Source organism: Pristis pectinata, chromosome 43, assembly GCF_009764475.1.
Source record: "Pristis pectinata isolate sPriPec2 chromosome 43, sPriPec2.1.pri, whole genome shotgun sequence".
Lineage (NCBI taxonomy): Eukaryota > Metazoa > Chordata > Chondrichthyes > Rhinopristiformes > Pristidae > Pristis > Pristis pectinata.
This window is the reverse complement of record NC_067446.1, coordinates 3,823,043-3,842,539: the sequence shown is the minus strand read 5'-3', so window position 1 is coordinate 3,842,539 and position 19,497 is coordinate 3,823,043. Positions and strand designations below refer to the sequence as shown.

Sequence of the window (19,497 nt, the reverse complement as noted above, 5' to 3'; positions counted from 1 at the left end):
TGGGCACAGTCCTGCGGGATCTGACCACCTTACAGGGTGCAAACAGGCCCCCACGTTGACCAAGGGTCCCGCCCACACTGTAGCCGGTGCCCAGCCCCTGGTCTGCACGCCGAGGTGAATTGAGTGCTCGTCGACGTACATAGTGAGAGTCTCTGCCCTCACCTCCCCCCCAAGGCAGTGCGTTCCAGATTCCAAGTCCCCCCTCAGGTCCCCTCGACACCCTAACCCCACGCCCACTGGGTTTAGGCACCCCCGCCATGGGGAAAAATTTCCCCCTCCCCACCTGATCTCTGCCCCTCATCATTTTGTCCACATCTGTCAGGTCCCCCCCCCCCAGCCTCCTCTGCCCCAGGGAGAAGAGACCCAGCCTCTCTGCTCTCTCCCGATAACCGGAATGCCCCCCTCCCCCCCCCCGCCATCCTGGGCACCGTCCTGGGAAATCTTCTCAGCACCCTCTCCAGCGCACTCCCCTCCCGAATCTTCCCTAAACCTGTCCAAACTCTGGAATGACACCCCCACCCCCAACACCCTTTAACCTTCTACACAGCAGGGACGGTGGAGGGTCGGGGTGGGGGGAGGCCGGGGCAGGAGGTCACCGGTGGTCCGGTGTAGGAGTAGGTGGAGCAGAGGTGGACGGTGGTGGGGAGGGGTGGGGTCACCCAATCTCAGCCTGGCCTCACCCTGGGCCTGAGGCACTGGAGGTGGGGGGAGGACAAGGCGGGGTCTGCATATGCTTTCCCTACTCCTCGCCTCCGCTTCACAGCAGCATCCCACGGGCTGTATCAGTTTAGGGGGGGTGGGGGGCCAGGGTGGGATGGAGCGGGTGGGTGGAGGGGCTGGCATGGATCAGCAGGGGGCGGGTGGGCCGAGCGGACTTTGTGTGGGTATGGGCGTCTTGCAGATGAGGTCTGGCTGAGCGGGGTGTGTGTGTGTGTGTGTGTGTGTCTGTGTGTGTGTGTGTGTGTGTGTATCTGTGTGTGTCTGTGTGTGTGTGTGTGTATCTGTGTGTGATTCTGTGAGTGTGTGTGTGTCTGTATGTGTGTGCGCATGTGTGTGTGTGTATGCATGTGCGTGTCTATGTGCGTCTGTGTGTGCTTGTGGGTTTGTGTGTGCGTGCGTGGGTGCGTATGCGTGTGTGTATCTGTATGTATGTCTGTGAGTGTGTGTGTGTGTCTGATTCTGTATGTGTATGTGTGTGTGTGTGTGCGTGTCTGTGAGTGTCTGTGTGTGTGTGCGTGTGTGTGCGTGTCTGTGAGTGTCTGTGTGTGTGTGTGTGTGTGGGTGTGCGTGCGCACACACACAGAATGCCTTTCCCAGCCTGCTGCCACCATTTATCTGACAGCCTTGCTTCAAACAAACAGATAATTAGCCAGCGAGGGAGGGGTGTTTGCTCAGCCGCCACTGTCTTCGTGCCTATCTCCCTCCCTCCCTCTCCCTTCGGATCAGCTCGTCGGCAGCCCATTATCCCAGGCACCACCGCCCGCCCTCTCCTCCCCACCCCACCCCCTCCTCGCGCCTTGCAGTCACCTGCTCGGTGATTCTGCTGGGGGAGGGAGGCAACGAGGAGACCCAACGAACTCCTGCGCTGCGAGGGTGGATTACGTTTCAGCTGCAGGCTGCTCAGTCGCACTGACATCTGGCACAGAGCCAGGGGCCCCGGACTGGCGTCACGCGGGGACGGCGGCAGTGCCGGTGGAGCGACCGCTGAGGTGCGCGCAGTGCTGCGGGAGCCCGCGCTTGTGTGCGGGAGGGGCGGGGGTGTGTTCGCGTTTGCGCCAGGGCCGTCCTTTGTGGGGGGGGGGAGGTCCGGGGAGCGCGCGCGGCGGGTGGATCCGCCGGGAGATCGCGGCTCTCGGATCGGATCCCTGCGGAGAGTCGGGGATGATTGCTGGGGTCAGTGAGGTGTGGGGGTCCCCGTGGGTCCACCGACCGGAGACAGCGGGGCGGGGGGGAAGCCGAGAACGGGGGTTGGGGTCTCTCTCTGCTTCAAACGGCACTCCTGACTGTGTGGGACTCTCTCTGCCCTGTTCCTTCCCGGGGGGGGGGGGGGGCCTCAGCCTCCTTGACAGGGAGTTTGACCCCTAACCACCCCACCCCCCACAACCCCGGGACAGAGGACCGAGGGGGCAAGGCATGGTAGGAGTGTCGGGGAGGGTTTAAACGAGCTCCCCACCCCCTCAGCCCCCTCCAGACCCAGAATCTTCCTCAGCAGGAACGAGCGGATCTCCCCCCTCCATCCCTCCCCCTTCGCCTTGACTCTGGACGTACCCTTCCCCCTCTGCGGCCCCCGCAACTCTGGGGGTCTGTGATCACACCCCCACACCCACCCCACCATCTCTCCCCCCCAACATCCCCACCACTCCCCCTACCCCCACACCTACCCCCACCACCCTCTCTCCCCCACACCCCCACCACATCCTCACCCCCACCACCCCCACCACCCCCTCTCCCCCACACCCCCCACCACCCGCTCCCCACACCCCCCACCACCCCCTCTCCCCCACACCCCCCACCACCCCCTCCCCCACACCCCCACCACCCCCTCTCCCCCACACCCCCACCACCCCCTCCCCACACCCCCCACCACCCTCTCTCCGCCACACCCCCACCACCCCCTCCCCACACCCCCCACCACCCTCTCTCCGCCACACCCCCCACAACCCCCACCACCCCCTCTCCCCCACACCCCCACCACCCCCTCTCCCCCACACCCCCCACCACCCCCTCTCCGCCACACCACCCACAACCCCCACCACCCCCTCTCCCCCACACCCCCCACCACCCCCTCCCCACACCCCCCACCACCCTCTCTCCCCCACACCCCCACCAACCGCTCCCCCCACACCCACCCCCACACCCCCACCACCCCCTCTTCCCTACACCGTCCCACACCCCCACCACCCTCTCTCCCCAGATCCCCCACCACCCTCTCTCCCCCACACCCCCACCACCCCCTCTCCCCACACCCCCACCACCCCCTCTCCCCCACACCCCCACCACCCCCTCTCCCCCACACCCCCCACCCCCTCTCCCCCACACCCCCCCACACCCCCACCATCCCCTCTCCCCCACACCCCCCACCACCCTCTCCCCCCACACCCACCACCCCCTCTCCCCCCACACCCACCACCCCCTCTCCCCCACACCCACCACCACCCTCTCCCCCCACACCCACCACCCCCTCTCCCCCACACCCACCACCCGACACCCCCCACCACCCCGTCTCCCCCCACACACACCCCCACACCCCACCACACTCCCCCACCACCCTCTCTCCCCCACCCCCACACCCCCACCACCCTGCTGCCCCCACCACCCCCTCTGCCCCACACCCCCACCACCCTCTCTCTCTCCCGGAGGGTGCATTCGAGAGGGAGGGGGCGGGAGGGTGTGCGGGGCGGTTGGAGGTGGGGGGTGGCGGGTGGACAGCAGTGGTGTGGTGAGGGGGGGTGGGGAGCGAGAGGGGGGAGGGGGGGCAGCGTGGGGCGGAGGAGCAGGGCAGATTGGCTCCCAGGGTAACGTCGCCAGGAGGCGCTTGCGGGATCCCCGCGACCGGCTCCCCTTCGGGGGTTGGCTCCCGGGGAGGATGAGGGCAGGTCCGGGGCGGGGGGCTGTGGGGAGGGGGGGTTACCTTCCCCTCCTGCCAGAGGGAGCCGCTCCTCCCGCTCGGAGTGGATTCTAGTTGGGGAGGGAGGGAGTGTTGAGTTCTCGGCCTTGGGGGAGAGGTGTTCACAGGCACTCCTGGTGTTGTTGGATTGGGGGGGGCGGTGGGGGTGGGGAGTTTGAATTGGGTGTGAAGGCGTGAGGCGTGTGTGTGCCCTTGAACTGACAGCCTGCGCCAGTCACGTACAGGGAATGCATTACTCCCGGATCCGTCTCTCTACATGCTTCATGCCCGGGCGTCTCTTCCCAAGCCGGATTACTGGTTGTGGGGAGCAGGAGGGAGGGAGCGAGGGAGTGGAAGGAGAAGGGGCTCAGGAGGTTTTTGTGGGGGGGGGGGTGAGTAGAGAGACGGGGAGTGTGAAGAGGAGGGGGTGAGAGGTGGGGGAGTGTGAAGGGGAGGGGGAGAGAAGTGGGGGGAGTGTGGAGGGGAGGGGGAGAGAGGTGGGGGGAGTCTGAAGGGGGGAGAGAGGTGGGGGGAGGGGGGAGAGGTGGGGTGGTGGGGGGAGGGGGGAGAGCAGGGACTGAGGGGGTAGGGGGTGGGGATACCCGATGCGGTGGCAGTGAGCTTGAGGCTGAGTGCAGGGCCGGGCTGGAAGGCGGACACACACAGCCCCACCGTCCTGCCCATCCCGCCCGCCCCGCCCCACCCCACCCCGTCACATCTCGTCCTGTCCTACCCCATCCCCTGGGAGGGCAGCACGTGGCTGGGGGTCCCGGGGAGGGAGGGGCAGGGTTCCGCAGCAGCTGGAGGTTTGTGGGTGTGAGGCAGGGGTGGGGGCAGAGAGCTGAGAGAGGGTCTTGATGCACATCAACCCCTCACCACCCTTCACCCCGCCCATCTCGTCCCCCCACCCCATTCACCCCTCCCCTCCCCCTTACCCTCCTCAACTCTTCAATCCTCTCGTCCCCACTCCTCCCCTCCCTCTTCACCCCTCCCTTCCCCCTCTTCCTTTCCCCTCTTCCTTTCCTCTCCCTCCCCTTTCCTTCCCCCTCTCATCCCCCCTCCCATTCCTCTCCCCCTCCCCTCTCCCCCCTCTCTCCTCTCCCCTGTCTCTCTCCCTCTCCCCCTCAACTTTCTCTCCAACCCCTCCCCCCCCCAACCCCCCCAACCCCTCTGAAGACACTCCCTGGAACTAACTCCCGGACAGTTTGTTGGGACACCTGGCCTGGTCCCTGCTCACTGCGGGCGAGGCGTGACTGGGCTGGGCTGGGCTAGGTTCAGCGTCAAGCCCTGCCTGAGAACTTCTCGGCAAACCGCCCCACATTAAAGACTTGCCCAGCAGGTTCTGGCACGGGGGCGAGGCTCCCTTGCTGTGGGGTGTATCATGCAGGCTGGTGTGAGTGGGAGGTGGGGAGGGAGGCGCTCCGGGACAGGAGACTCTCCTCTCTGCAGCATCAGGACATCCCAGGGCGTCCAAAATGCAGGGAACAGGGACTAGAGAGCCATTTATTGATGGGACGTGGCCTCGGAATGGCACGTGGTGGCTCAGAGCACCGTGGTGAATCGTAACAGTCTGAATCTGGGGAGAGATTGGAGGGGCCGGGCCTTTTAAACTTTATTTACGTAGGGCCCTCTGACCCAATGCGCTAGCACCGCCCAATTACACCCGTGTTAGCTTACTAACCCGCATGTCCTTGGAATGTGGGAGGAAACCAGAGGACCCGGAGGAAACCCACGCAGACACACAGGGAGGCGGGGGAGAACATGCAAGCTCCTTACAGACAGCGGCAGGAATCAAACCCGGGTCGCTGACGCTGTAATAGCGTCACGTGAACCCGTGAACACTACCTCTTGGTATTGGGATTGGTTTATTATTGTCGCTTGTACCGAGGTCCAGTGAAAAACTTGTCTTGCAAACCGATCATACAGGTCAATTCATTACACAGTGCAGTTACATTGAGTTAGTACAGAGTGCATTGATGTAGTACAGGTAAAAACAATAGCAGTACAAAGTAAAGTGTCACAGCTACAGAGAAAGTGCAGTGCAATAAGGTGCAAGGTCACAACAAGGTAGATCGTGAGGTCATAGTCCATCTCATCATATAAGGGAACCATTCAATAGTCTCATCACCGTGGGGTAGAAGCTGTCCTTGAGCCTGGTGGTACGTACCCTCAGGCTCCTGTATCTTCTGCCTGATGGGAGAGGAGAGAAGAGAGAATGTCGTTTATTCCCAGAGAAACAAAGGACCGCAGATGCTGGAATCTGGGTGAAAATCATGACGATGCTGGAGGAACTCAGCAGGCCAGGCAGCATCCGTGGAGAAAAGCAGGCGGTCAACGCTTCGGGTCAGGAACCATCCTCCCCTGACCCGAAGCGTTGACCGCCTGCTTTTCTCCACAGACGCTGCCTGGCCTGCTGAGTTCCTCCAGCATCGTTGTGATTTTCACCTCATTATTCCCTTTTTTTTCCTGTATTATTCATTTGTTTTGTGACTTATAGTAGCCTTATGTCTTGGCATTGTACCGAGGCCGCAGAACAACAAATTTCACTTCATCTGTCAGTGATAATAAACCTGATTCTGATGAGAATCAGGCTTATTATTGTCACTTGTACCGAGGTCCAGTGAAAAACGTGTCTTGCATATCGTCCGTACAGATCAATTCATTACACAGTGCGTCGAGGTCATACAAGGTAAACCGATAACAGAATGTAGAGTAAAGTGTCACAGTTACAGAGAAAGTGCAGTGCAGGCAGACAAGGGCCACGACGAGGGAGATTGTGAGGTCAAGGGTCCATCTTATCGTGAGGTCAAGAGTCCATCTTATTGTACTAGGGGACCGTTCGGCAGTCTTATAACAGCGGGATAGAAGCCGTCCTTGAGCCTGGTGGTACGTGCTTTCGGGCTTTTGTATCTTCTGCCCCGATGGAAGAGGGGAGAAGAGAGAATGACCCGGGTGGGTGCCCTCTCCGACCTGATTCCTCCTCCTTCAGCCCTTTGCCTCTTCTACCCGTCACCTCTCAGTTTATTACATCTTCTCCGCACCCCCCCCCACCCCCACTGACCTTCCCCCTCTCACCTGAACTCACCTCTCCCCTGCCTGCGTGTGCTCCCCCCCTCTCCCCCCACCTCCTTATTCCGGCTTCTTGCCCTCTTCCTTCCCCAGTCCTGATGAAGGGTCTCGGCCCGAAACGTCGACCGTTTATTTCCCTCCGCGGATGCTGCCTGACCCGCTGAGTTCCTCCAGCACTCTGTGTGTGTGTGTGTGTGTGTGTGTGTGTGTGTGTGTGTGTGTGTGTGTGTGTCTTTGTTTTGCTCCAGATTCCAGCATTTGCAGAATCTCTTGTTGTCTCCGAGGTTTCAGGAGAGAGGGAGGAGGTTTAAAGGGGGTCTGAGGGGTAGGTTTTTGTACGCAGAGAGAGGTTGAGATCAGGACGGTGCTGCCAGAGGAGGGGGTGGAATCAGACGTGGTGACTACGTTTAAGGGGCATTTAGACAGACCCTTGAATGGACAAGGGATAGAGGGATACGGTGCTAATGCAGGCAAGTGGGATCGGTGTAGAGGGGAGGAGGTTGGTATGGGTGTGGTGGGCCAGTTCGTGCACCATGTGACTCCATGACTACCTCTCCCTCCCCACCCTTCCCCGTGGGAGGTCTTCTTGGAATGTTTCGTCCAGGCAGACAGGGATACGGATGGGCCGGGATGTATGTTTTATCGGAAAGATGCCCCTCCCTCCGGTGCAGTGCTCCCTCCTCGGCACCCCTCCCACAGCGCAGCGCTCCCTCTTCGCCGCCCCCTCCCACAGCGCGGCACTCCCTCCTCACCACCCCCACCCGCAGCGCAGTGCTCCCTCCTCGCCGCCCCTCCCACAGACCGGCGCCCCCTCCAAGTGTGAAGTGTCAGCAGCCACCTCCCTGCGGTGGGTGCGCTGCAGGGCTCAGGGCTGTGGTTCCCTAGTGACTGTGGGCACGTGGTGGGGGCTGAGTTGAACAGCAGACTCCTTGGGTCACCCCCAAGGCAGTCTCACGTCCTCCGTGTGCCTGCTATCTGCATAAATCCTCGTGGGGGGGTTGGGAGGGGTTCTGAGTGTCTCTGTCGCTGTGCCTTCCACCCAGCCGTGGCGGGAGGGTGTGTGTGGGGGTGGAGAGGGTTGGTGTTCTGCTTCACCCCGATGCCCCAGAGCCATTATTTACCAAACAGCCGACATCAGTTGGAAAGAATGCCCTGGCCATTGTCTCCCCGGCCTCCAACAAGGCAGCCTTTGTTCTGCACTGAGGGCTTTTGTGTCCTCGGCTGTGAGAGTCCCCGGGACGGGAGGGAGCGGAGTCGTTCTCCGTCTCGGGGCAGAGTGGGGTTGGGGTGGGGGTGGGGGTTCAAGGCTGAACACAGAGAGAACCAGTGGCGCACTCTGTGACTCCCGGCCCCGGAGACCAAGGTTCGATCCCGACCTCCGCTGCTCTCTGTGTGTGGAGGGGTATGTCTGTGTTTGTGTGTGTGTGTGTGTGTGTGTGTGTGTGTGTGTGAGTGTGTGTGTGTGTGTGTGTGTATCTGTTTGTGTTGTGGAGTGTCTGTGTTGTGTGTCTGTTGTGTGCCTGTTGTGTGTCTGTGTTGTGTGTGCGTGTCTTGTGTGTGTGTGTGTGCGTGCGCGTGTCTGAGCGTGCGCATGTGTGTGTGTGTGTGTGTGTGTGTGTGTGTGTGTGTGTGTGTGTGTGGGTGCACATGTGTGTGTGTGGAGTGACCCCGTGGGTTTCCCCTGGGTGCTCCGGTTCCCTCCCACGTTCCAACGGACGTGCGGGTTGGGTGGCTTACTCGCCCCTCCCCACCCCCACCCCCAGTGTGTGGGCGAGGGGGAGGGAATCTGGGGGGGGGGGGAGGGTGGGTGGTGGGGGCGCAGGGGAGTTGCTGGGAATGTGAAGAGCAGGTTCCAGGGAAAATCAGACAGGGCCCCACAGTAACAGTATGCAGTCCAAGGCTGCTCAGGGGCATCGATGTGCAGAGAGATCTGTGTGTCACATCCTGCAGTGCAGCCACCGGAATGGCACACTCTCCAACCGGTGTTTCTGAGCTGTTCCCACACTTCAACGAGGTGCTGGAAAAATCAGAACCAGGTTTATTACCACTGATGTACCACGTGAACTGTGTTGTTTTGTGGCAGCACTACAGTGCAAAGTCATAACCGTTGTAATTACAGAAATCTTTACAAATGTAAATGAATAGTGCAACTAAAAAGGAATAACGAGGCAGTGTTCACGGGTTCACGGACTGTTCAGGAATCTGACAGCGGAGGGGAAGAAGCTGTTCCTGAATCATTGACTGTGGGTCTTCAGGCTCCTGTACCTCCTCCCCGATGGTAGTAACGAGAGTCAGGGTCACATTAACCTGTACAGAGGGATCTTGGGGGTCCATCGACCCCCTTGAAAGCAGCAACGCAAGTACTTAGGGCGGTGAAGAAGGCGTACGGCACGCTCGCCTTCATCGGTCGGGGCGCTGAGTACAGGAGTCAGGAGGTCACGTTGCAGCTGTGTAAAATTCTGGTCAGGCTGCACTTGTGCGCAGTTCTGTTCGCGCCCCCCCCCCCCATTACAGGAAGGATGCGGCGGCTTCGGAGAGGGTGCGGGGGAGGTTCACCAGGATGCTGCCTGGCTTAGAGAGCGTGAGCTGTAAGGAGAGGTCGGACAAACTTGGGTTGTTTTCTGTGGAGCGTTGGAGGCTGAGGGGAGACCTGATAGAGGTTTATAAGATTATGAGAGGCAGAGATAGGGTAGGGAGAGTGTTTTCCCAGGGTGGAAATGTGGATCATATACAGGCAGAAGGGATTAGTTTAATTTGGCTTCATGGTCAGCACAGGCACTGTGGGCTGAAGGGCCTGTTCCTGAGTTGTACTTTTCTGTGTTCTGTGAATTGCTTCTTAATCCGGCATAAGTTTGATGCGCTCAAATAGTCTCCCCTTATGCCATCAGGGAATGTCACACACTCCCGGGGTCAGACACAGGGTGAAGCTCCCTCCGCACCGTCCCGTCACACACTCCCGGGGTCAGACACAGGGTGAGGCTCCCTCCGCACCGTCCCGTCACACACTCCCGGGGTCAGACACAGGGTGAAGCTCCCTCCACACTGTCCCACCACACACTCCGGGGGGGGGGGGTCAGACACCTTTTCTCCCCACCCGTTCCTCTCCCCCCACCCCCCCCCAGGCTTGGCTTACTGATCCCCTGTGGCCCCCTCACCCCCTCCACCCCCCCCCCCCCCCCCCCCGCCAAGCTTCTGAGCTCTCTGCACACTGCCCCCACCACTCTAGGACCAGAACAGTAGGCGCAACGAGCCCTGATCTGATCTCAGGCCAAGCATGCGCGTAGGGCTGGTGGTGGGTGGGGCCGTCTGTTGGAGGATCAAATTACACTGCCTGTTGTGCTAACTTGGGACAGGTTACTGAGTTCGAGTTACAGGGTAGAGCCATGGCCTCGATCCCGAGATCCACCTCTGTGTGTGTGTGTGTGTGTGTGTGTGTGTGTGTGTGTGTGTTTGTGCGCATATGTGTGTGTGTGCGTGCGTTCGTGTGTGTCTGCGCGTGTGTATGTGTGTGTGTGTGTGTGTGTGTGTGTGTGTGTGTGTGTGTGTGTGTGTGTGTGTGGAGTCTGCACCCTCTCCCTGTGACCCCGGGGGGTTTACCCCGGATGCTCTGGTTCCATGTCCCAACAAACATGCAGGGTCGGTGGGTTAATCCCCCCTCTGTGTGTGTGTGAGGGGGAGAATCTGAGGGTTGGGGGGTAGTTGACGGGAACGTGTGGAGGACGAAGTGGGATCGGTGTGGACGGGTGGTCGAGGGCCGGCACGGACTCAGTGGGCCGAAGGGACTGCCTCCGAGCCGGGAGGCATCCCTCCCGCACAATGTTATTAGGGATCTCGACGCTCAGTCGCGCTCCCAGTCTGGCCGCGGATCCCCGTTCGCAGCGGTCCCGGCTCACGTCTCTGCTGGCGTTCCGTGCTCCCTGGATGCTCGGCTAGTTAACGCAGGAGGGTCCGGCACTGGAGAGGCATTCAGCCCTCACTGTGGTACCGATTTCGCGGCTGACTTACACCAAATGTCCTCCTCCTGTGTATCATCCATGTTCCTCCATCCCCTTCATATTCACAACCACAGGGAGTTGTGGACACAGCCCAACGCGTCACAGGAACCAGCCTCCCCTCCACGGACTCCGTCTACACTTCCCGCTGCCTCGATCAGAGACCCCCACCCACCCCGGACATTCTCTCTTCTCCCTCCCTCCTATCGGGGCAGAAGATACAAAGCCTGAAAGCACGTCCCACCAGGCTCAAGGATGGCTTCTACCCCGCTGCTATAAGACTACGGAATGATAAGATGGACTCTTGACCTCACAATCTACCTCGTCGTGGCTCTTGCACCTTATTGTCTGCTTGCACTGCACTTTCTCTGTAGCTGTGACACTTTACCCTGTATTCTGTTATTGTTTTGACCCTGTACTACCTCAGTGCACTGTGTAATGAATTGACCTGTACGATTGGTACGCAAGACAAGTTTATCATTGGACCTCTGTATAAGTGACACCAATAATTCCAATTCCATCTGAAAGCTCCTTAATCTCCACCGATCTGCTTGATTCCACCACTATCCGTCCCTGTGTAAAAAAACCTGTGGGCGTTATACTTACCCCTCCCCACACCCCAACCTTAAACCCTCCCAGGATCCCATCCCCAGCGTCAAACGAGCTCCATGTCTGCATGTTGAAGGCGCGCTGGATCTTGGGCAACAACCTGTCGAAGTCGGCGTAAGTGCCGCGGTTACTTTCGAGACCGATTATGTCGAGTGCCTGTAGCCCTGCGTGAACGTCACTCAGCTACGTTCCCAGTCGAGGTCCGCACACCTTTTTCCTGCTGACTTCAACAAGTGATTGTCTGTAACGTCCAGGGGCTTTGTGGTATTGGAATTGGTTTATTATTATCACTCGTACCGAGGTCCAGTGAAAACGTTGTCTTGCATACTGATTGTACAGGTCAATTCATTACACAGTGCAGTTACATTAGGTTAGTACAGAGTGCATTGAGGTAGTACAGGTAAAAACAATAACAGTTACAGAGTAAAGTGTCACAGCTACAGAGAAAGTTCAGTGCAATAAGGTGCAAGGTGACAACAAGGTAGCTCGTGAGGTCAGAGTCCATCTCATGGTATAAGGGAACAGTTCAATAGTCTTATCACAGTGGGGTAGAAGCTGTCCTTGAGCCTGGTGGTACGTGCCCTCAGGCCCCTGTATCTTCTGCCTGATGGGAGAGAATGACCTGGGTGGGTGGGGTCTTTGATTATGCCGGCTGCTTCACCAAGGCAGTGAGAGGTATAGACAGAGTCCGCGGAGGGGAGGCTGTTGTCCGTGACGCGCTGGGCTGTGTCTGCAACTCTCTGCAGTTTCTTGCGGTCCCGGGCAGAGCAGTTGCCGTACCAAGCCGTGATGCATCCAGATAGGATGCTTTCTGTGGTGCATCAATAAAAGTTGGTGAGAGTCAAAGGGGACATACCGAATTTCTTTAGCCTCCTGAGGAAGTAGAGGCGCTGGTGAGCTTTCTTGGCCATAGCATCTACGTGATTTGACCAGGACAGGCTGTACAGGAAGGGATAGGTAGGGAGCCAGCACTTGCTTTAGGACCTGCTCACGGACACCAGCCTCCCCTCCGCGGACTCTTGTCTACACTTTCAGCTGCCTCAGGAAAGCAGCCAACATAATCATAGACCCACCCCGGACATTCTCTCCTCTCCCCCCGCCCCCCATCAGGAGCTTGTTCAGGCTCAGGTAGCCAGAGACGGCATGGAGCACTGCGCTACGCCTTGCTCGGGCCGCGCTCGGAGCATCGCGCCCGGTTCTGGTCGCCCCGTTGCGGGAAGGATGCGGAGTTTTTCAGAGACGGTGCGGGAGAGGTTCACCAGGACGCTGCCTGGATTAGAGAGCATGAGCTATAAGGAGAGGTCGGACAAACTTGGGTTGTTTTCTTTGGAGTGGCGTAGGCTGAGGGGAGACCTGATAGAGGTTTATAAGACTATTAGAGGCAGAATCTTTTTTCTGGGATAGAAACATTTTATACTAGAGGGCATGCATTTAAGATAAGATATCTTTATTAGTTGCATGTACGTTGAAACACACAGTGAAATACGTCTTTTTGCGTAGAGTGTTCTGGGGGGCAGCCCGCAAGTGTCGCCACGCTTCCGGCGCCAACATAGCATGCCCACAACTTCCTAACCCGTACGTCTTTGGAATGCGGGAGGAAACCGGAGCACCCGGAGGAAACCCACGCAGACATGGGGGGGGGGGGGGGCGGGGGAGAACGTACAAACTCCGTACAGACAGCGGCCGGATTTGAACCCAGGTCGCTGGCGCTGTAAAGTGTTACGCTAACCGCTGCACTACCGTGCAAGTTCAGAGGAGGTGTGCGGGGCAAGTTTTTTTCCACAGAGAGCGGTGGGTGCCTGGAATGTGCTGCCATGGGGTGGGGGTGGAGGCAGATACGGTAGAGGGGTTTACGAGGCTGTTAGACGGACACATGGATGTGCAGGGAATGGAGGGAGACGGACCGTGTGCAGGCAGAAGGGATTTAGTTTAATTCAGCATTGTGTTCAGCACAGACATCGTGGGCCGAAGGGCCTGTTCCTGTGCTGTACCGTTCCTCGTGTGTTCTTTTTCTGCAAACCCCCTCCACCCCCCCCCCCACACATCCGGAAAACACGCCGGTCGGTGGCGTTGACGGGAGAGCTGACGGGAACGCAGGCGGGAAAAGGTGGCGGGGGAGCTCGGCCGGTCCCGAGGGCCGGCAAAGCACTCGACGGGCCGAATGGCCCCCCCCCCCCAACCCGCCCTTGACTCCCGTCGCTCCATACAGATGCCCGTGGGCCCCCCCGACCTCCGAATTCCCCAATTCCCCGACCCCAGGGTCGTGGAAGCAGGCGCTTTGGCCCAACCTCTCCCCGCTTGCCTCACCCACCGGCCTACACCAGCACCTGGTGAACGTCCTGCCATTTATCCCTGCGGAATTCTGTACGTGTTTCTTCACCTCCCGCCCCCCCCAACTCCGGGGCGTTAGAAGTCTCCTGCGTGTTATGCTCGGAGCCTGCGTTTTGCCCCCCCACTGAACGCTCCCTGCCCCAGCACTGTGCCATGACAGACAGAATCCAGAGGGTGTGCGTGTGTGTGTGTGTGTGTGCGTGTGTGCGTGTGTGTGTGTGTCTGCGGTGGAGCAAGACAGGCAGAGGTGTGACGGTTGATTACAGTGAGCAGGAAGTGTACATAAAGGATGGTTTATGGCTCCAGTGTTGTCTGGCTGCATTCCAAACCCTGGCTGGGAACGAGGGCTCAGCCGTTGGTTAATAATTCATCGGACACAGCAGCCGGCTGGGGGAGCAGGGCGAGCCGTGCGAAAGTGGGGCTGGTGGGGAGGGAGAGAGGGAGGGAGTGGGGGGGGGGGGGTATTTTCTTCTCTCTTGGACTCCGGCGCAGTCACAGTGCCCTGTCACCTTCCCTGCCCTCTCTACCCCTCCCCCTCGTCCTGCCCTCTCCCGCTTCCCCTTTCTCCCCCCCTTCCCTTCTCCGCCGGCAACCCCCCCCCCACCCGCCCCCTCGCCTCCTCCTTCCCCGTCCTCCTCTTCCCCCCCAGACCCTCCCCTCTCTTCCCCGTCCCTGCTTCCTCCCCCTCTCCCTCCCGTCCTCTCTCTCCCCTCTCTCTCCCCCCCCACTTCCCCTACCCATCTCCCTCCCCCCTCTCCCCCCTCCCCTCTCTCCCACTCTTCCCCTCCCCATTTCCTCTCCCCCTCCCTTCCACTCTCCCTCCCCTCCCCTACCCCTCTCCCTCTAACTCTCCCCTCCCCCTCCGCTCCCCCCTCCCTCCCCTTCCCTTCCCCCTCTCTCCTGCTCTCCCCATCTCCCCATTTCCCCCTTCCTCTCCCCTTCTCCCTCCCCTCCCCCTCTCTCCCCTCTCCCCCTCCTTCTCTCCTCCCCTCCCCTCCCTCTCCCATGCCCCTCTCCCTCCCTCTCCCGTCTCGCCTCTCCTCCCCCCTCCCCCTCCTCCTCATTCCCCCACCCCTTCTCCTTTCCGCGCTCTCCCCAGACCCCCGTCGCTCCCTCTCGCCTGTCCCTCCCTCTCCCTCCCGCCCCTCACACTCCCCATCCCCCAATCCCTTCCCCGGACGCTGACCCACTGCCCTCTGGGACCTGACCTTCCGTCACCTGTACCCATACGTGCCTTGACGTTGGACTTCAGCAGCTGGGGAGGTTTCATTGTGTGTGCTGTGTGCAGGTTTGTGGGGGGTGGGGGGGGTGTGTTGCAGCTGACTTCACTCACAGCTCCATATGAGAGGCCAGGAGAAAATCTGCGGTGGATAAATTGGTTTATTATTCTCACATTTACTGACGTACAGTGAAAAACCTTGTTTTGCCTGCCGTCTGTACAGATCATTTCACCACGTCAGTGCATCGAGGTCGTACAGGGTGAAACCAGTAACAGGATGCAGAATAAGGTGTCACAGCTACAGAGAAAGTGCAGTGCAGGCAGACAATAAGGTGCAAGGGCCACGACGAGGTGGATTGTGAGGTCAAGAGTCCATCTTATTGCACTAGGGGACTGTTTAATAGTCCTATAACAGCCGGATAGAAGCTGTCCTTCAGATGTCTCATCTGTAACACAAGTCCCGCAGCGCGGCGCTCCCTCCTCATCGCCCCTCCATTACCGCCCTCCCGCAGCACGGCGCTCCCTCCTCGTCGCTCCTCCTGCAGCGCAGCGCTCCCTCCTCACTGCCCCTCCCGCAGTGCGCCGACATCAGTTACTCCTCTCTGCCCCACGCCCACCCCCCCACTCCAGCCACAGTGTCCCAGATGAGGTGGATCCGTGGCTCTCTGGAGACAGACCTCCAACTCCTGCCCGCCCGACACCCTCTCTCTCTCTGCCCTCTCCCCCTGCCCTCTCCCTCCCCTCCCCCCCCGCCCTCTCTCCAACACGGATGAGAGTGTCCATGATGAAACCACTCCCTTATCCACTGTCAGCAGCTGTAGGTAGGCACAGAGATGGTGAGACCTGATTATCGGACACGTTGCACAGCAGGTTCAGTTTGGAGCTCGACCTAATCTGATTAAAAAAAACACCATGCTGGCTATTGTTTTAGATCACCAACCTCAACAGTTTATGCAAGGACGGTGCGGAGAATGAAATCCGACAGTCTGGAAGTGCAAATAGTGTCACAGGGCATTGGGGGAGAGGGGTCACTGAGGGACGGTGTGAGGGAGGGGGATTAACGTCAGTGGGGATACAGTCAGTGACATGGCGCTGGGGGAGAGGGGTCACTGAGGGACGGTGTGAGGGAGGGGGATTAACGTCAGTGGGGATACAGTCAGTGACACGGGCGCTGGGGGAGAGGGGTCACTGAGGGACGGTGTGAGGGAGGGGGATTAACGTCAGTGGGGATACAGTCAGTGACACGGTGCTGGGGGAGAGGGGTCACAGGGATGGTGTGAGGGAGGGGGATTAACGTCAGTGGGGTATACAGTCAGTGACACGGGGCGCTGGGGGAGAGGGGTCACTGAGGGATGGTGTGAGGGAGGGGGATTAACGTCAGTGGGGGATACAGTCAGTGACACGGGGCGCTGGGGGAGAGGGGTCACTGAGGGATGGTGTGAGGGAGGGGGATTAACGTCAGTGGGGATACAGTCAGTGACAGGGCGCTGGGGGAGAGGGGTCACTGAGGGACGGTGTGAGGGAGGGGGATTAACGTCAGTGGGGATACAGTCAGTGACACGGGGCGCTGGGGGAGAGGGGTCACTGAGGGACGGTGTGAGGGAGGGGGATTAACGTCAGTGGGGATACAGTCAGTGACATGGGGCGCTGGGGGAGAGGGGTCACTGAGGGAGGGGGATTAACGTCAGTGGGGGTACAGTTGGGGAAAGGTGTGTGTTTCCTCTGAACGTTCTCCCATGTTGGGCTGACATTTCCGTATGTGGGGAAGGTCTTGCACTTCGGTGATCAAATGTAAGGGGAAAGTACACTGCTAAAGGTAGGACCCTTAACAGCGTTGATGTACAGAGGGATCTTGTGGTCCAAGTCCACGGCTCCTCTGAAAGTGGCCGCACAAAGAGAGGACGGTGAAGCTTCCCCTTCTCGATTGGGACAGTGAGTCTGAGAATCAGGAAGTCACGTTACAGCTGTGTAATATTTTGGTGAGGCCGCACTTGGGAGTATCGCGTGCAGTTCTGGTCGCCCCGTTACAGGAAGGATGTGGGGGCTTTGGAGGGGGTGCAGAAGGGGTTCACCAGGACGCTGCCTGGATTAGAGAGCACGAGCTGTAAGGAGAGGTCGGACAGACTTGGGTTGTTTTCTCTGGGGCGGCGGAGGCTGAGGGGAGACCTGATCGAGGTTTATAAAATTACGAGAGGCACAGATAGAGCAGACAGTCTTTTTCCTAGCATAGAAATGTCTAATACCAGAGGTCATGCATTTAAGGAGAGGGGGGGAAAGTTCAAAGGAGGTGTGCAGGGCAAGTTTTTTTTACACAGAGCGGTGGGTGCCTGGAATGTGCTGCCTGGGGTGGGGGTGGAGGCAGATACGATAGAGGGGTTTAAGGGGCTGTTGGACGGACACATGGATGTGCAGGGAATGGAGGGAGGCGGACGCGTGCAGGCAGAAGGGACTTAGTTTAATTCGGCATCATGTTCGGCACAGACACGGTGGGCCGACGGTCCTCTTCCTGTGCCGTACTGTACTGCGTTCCGTGCTTGTTCGGGGTGGGGGGGACGGGACGATATCCCGTCCACCACCAGGTCTGGGAACGTGCTCAGGGAGTCTTGCAGGGGAGCTGGGATCCTCTCCCCTTATCTCAGAGACAAGGTGGGCGGTCACCGTCTCTTCCCCTCCCCGCGGGGTCGGGGAGTCTAAAACTAGAGGGCACAGGTTTAAGGTGAGAGGGGAAAGATTTAAAGGGGCAAGTTTCTCACCCAGAAGGGGGCGGGTGTGTGGAACGAGCTGCCAGAGGAAGTGGGAGAGGCAGGTACATTAACAATACTCGGAGAGGTCCGTGGATGGGAAAGGTGTAGAGGGATAGGGGCCACACGCGGGCAGGTGGGACTGGCTGGGATAGACGGCGACCAGTTGGGCCGAAGGGCCTGTTTCCGTGCAGTGTGAATGTCGATCTCTGTCTTGACTGAGCTCAGTGACCAAAACGGACTTCATGGATGGAGAATTTCAAAGGTTCGCCCCCGCCACCCCCCCCCCCCCCAACATTCTCCCCGGGTCTGGTTCCAAAGCAGTCGCTACCTTTGAGGGTTAGGCCACAACGTACGTGCTTGCTGTTCCGGGTGATAGAGGGGCCTGCTATTCCACTGTGTGGGGCAGCACCCTGCAGGTGAAATGAGGGATGGAGCAGTGTTTCAGGGTTGATGACCTTCAGCAGATCCTGGGAGAGTTCTCCGTCTCTCTCTCTCTTTGTCTCTCTCTGTCTCTCCCTCTCTCTGTCTGTGTGTCTCTCTCCCCTCTGTTTCCCTCTCTCTCTGTCTCTCTTTCTTTGTGTCTCTTTCTGTCTCTGTGTCTCTTCTTTCTCTCTCTTGTTCTGCATCTCTATCTCTGTCTCCTTCTGTTTCTGTGTGTCTCTCTCACTCTCTGTCTTCCTGTCTGTCTATCTCTGTCGTCTTTCTGTGTCTGTCTCTCTGCCTCTCTCTGTCTCTCTTCCTCTGTGTGTGTCTGTGTGTGTGTCTCTCTCTCCCTCTTTCTTTTACACTCCCTCTCCCTTCTCTCTCTGCTCTCTTTTCCCCCCCCCGTCTCTCTTCCCTACCCCTTTTGTCTCTCTCCCCTCCCCGTTCTCTCTCTCTGAGCCTCTCCTCCCTTCCCCCCCTCCCCCACCCCATTCATCTCTCTCCCCTCTCTTCTCTCTGCACCTCTTCCCCCCCTCCCCTCCCCCTCTGTGCCTCTCTCTTCCCCCCTCCCTTCTCTCCCCTACCCCATTCCTCTCTCTCCCTTCTCTCTCTCTCTCTCTCTCTCTCTCTGTGCCTCTTTCTTCCCCCCTCTCCTCCCCCCTCTCTCCCCCACACCCGCCCCCCCCCGGCCCCTCTGCTCTCCCCGCCCACTGGGGCCACCACCCAGTTACCCGCTGCCGTCTGGCCCGAGGTGATTCCAGCTGACGGCTTGCCCTCTGGCCAGGATGGGGTTAAGCCCGTCCCGCAGGCCCCACACAGTAGAATAGCTGGCGCGGGAGGGGGGTTGGGGGGTGTGAGGTGGGGGTGTGGGGGTGGGAGATGGATGTATCCGGGACCCTGGGCCCGTTTCTGCAGCAGCCGACGCCTCCCGTGGCCGACTTGCTCCCCGGCGGAGAAAGCCCGGGTCGGTGTGGGGGGGAGGGTAGTGGGAGGAGACGGCCCCCGGGGTTTACTTGCTCTGGGGATGTGCCGGGTACGGCGGCAGCCAGCACGGAATCAGCAGAGACATCCTGTCTCTCTGTCGGCAGCCTGCACTTGGCTGTGACACAAAGCTGGTCTTCACTCAACACCGTGTGTGTGTGTGTGTGTGTGTGTGTGTGTGTGTGTGTGTGTGTGTGTGCGCGTGTGTGCGCGTGTGTGCGTGTGTGCGCGCGCGTCTGTGTGTGCTTGTGTGCGTCTGTGTGTGTGTGTGTTCGTCTGTGTGTGTGTGTGTGTGCGTCTGTGTGTGTCTGTATGTGTCTGTGTGTGTGTCTGTATGTGTATGTCTGTGTGTGTGTGTGTGTGTGTCCGTGTGTCTGTCTGTGTGGGTGTCTGTATGTGTATGTCTGTGTGTGTGCTGTTTGTCTGTGTGTGTCCGTGTGTGTGTGTCTGTGTGTGTGTCTGTATGTGTATGTCTGTGTGTGTGTGTGTGTGTCCGTGTGTCTGTGTGGGTGTCTGTATGTG

General features: G+C 59.4%; 1 protein-coding gene across 6 annotated transcripts in view; it reads left to right on the top strand.

The window, feature by feature from the left end:
• LOC127566545 (methyl-CpG-binding domain protein 1-like) overlaps window positions 1-19,497 on the top strand; it is a 112,994-nt gene that overhangs the window by 21,586 nt on the left and 71,911 nt on the right. The window contains exon 1 of one of the 6 annotated variants that reach the window (XM_052008947.1): window positions 1,691-1,709. The exons of the other annotated variants lie outside the window; for them this stretch is intronic. The gene's annotated coding sequence lies outside the window, so the exon portion shown is untranslated. Of the gene's footprint in view, window positions 1-1,690; window positions 1,710-19,497 lie in introns of those variants that run through there. 6 annotated transcript variants of the gene reach the window in all.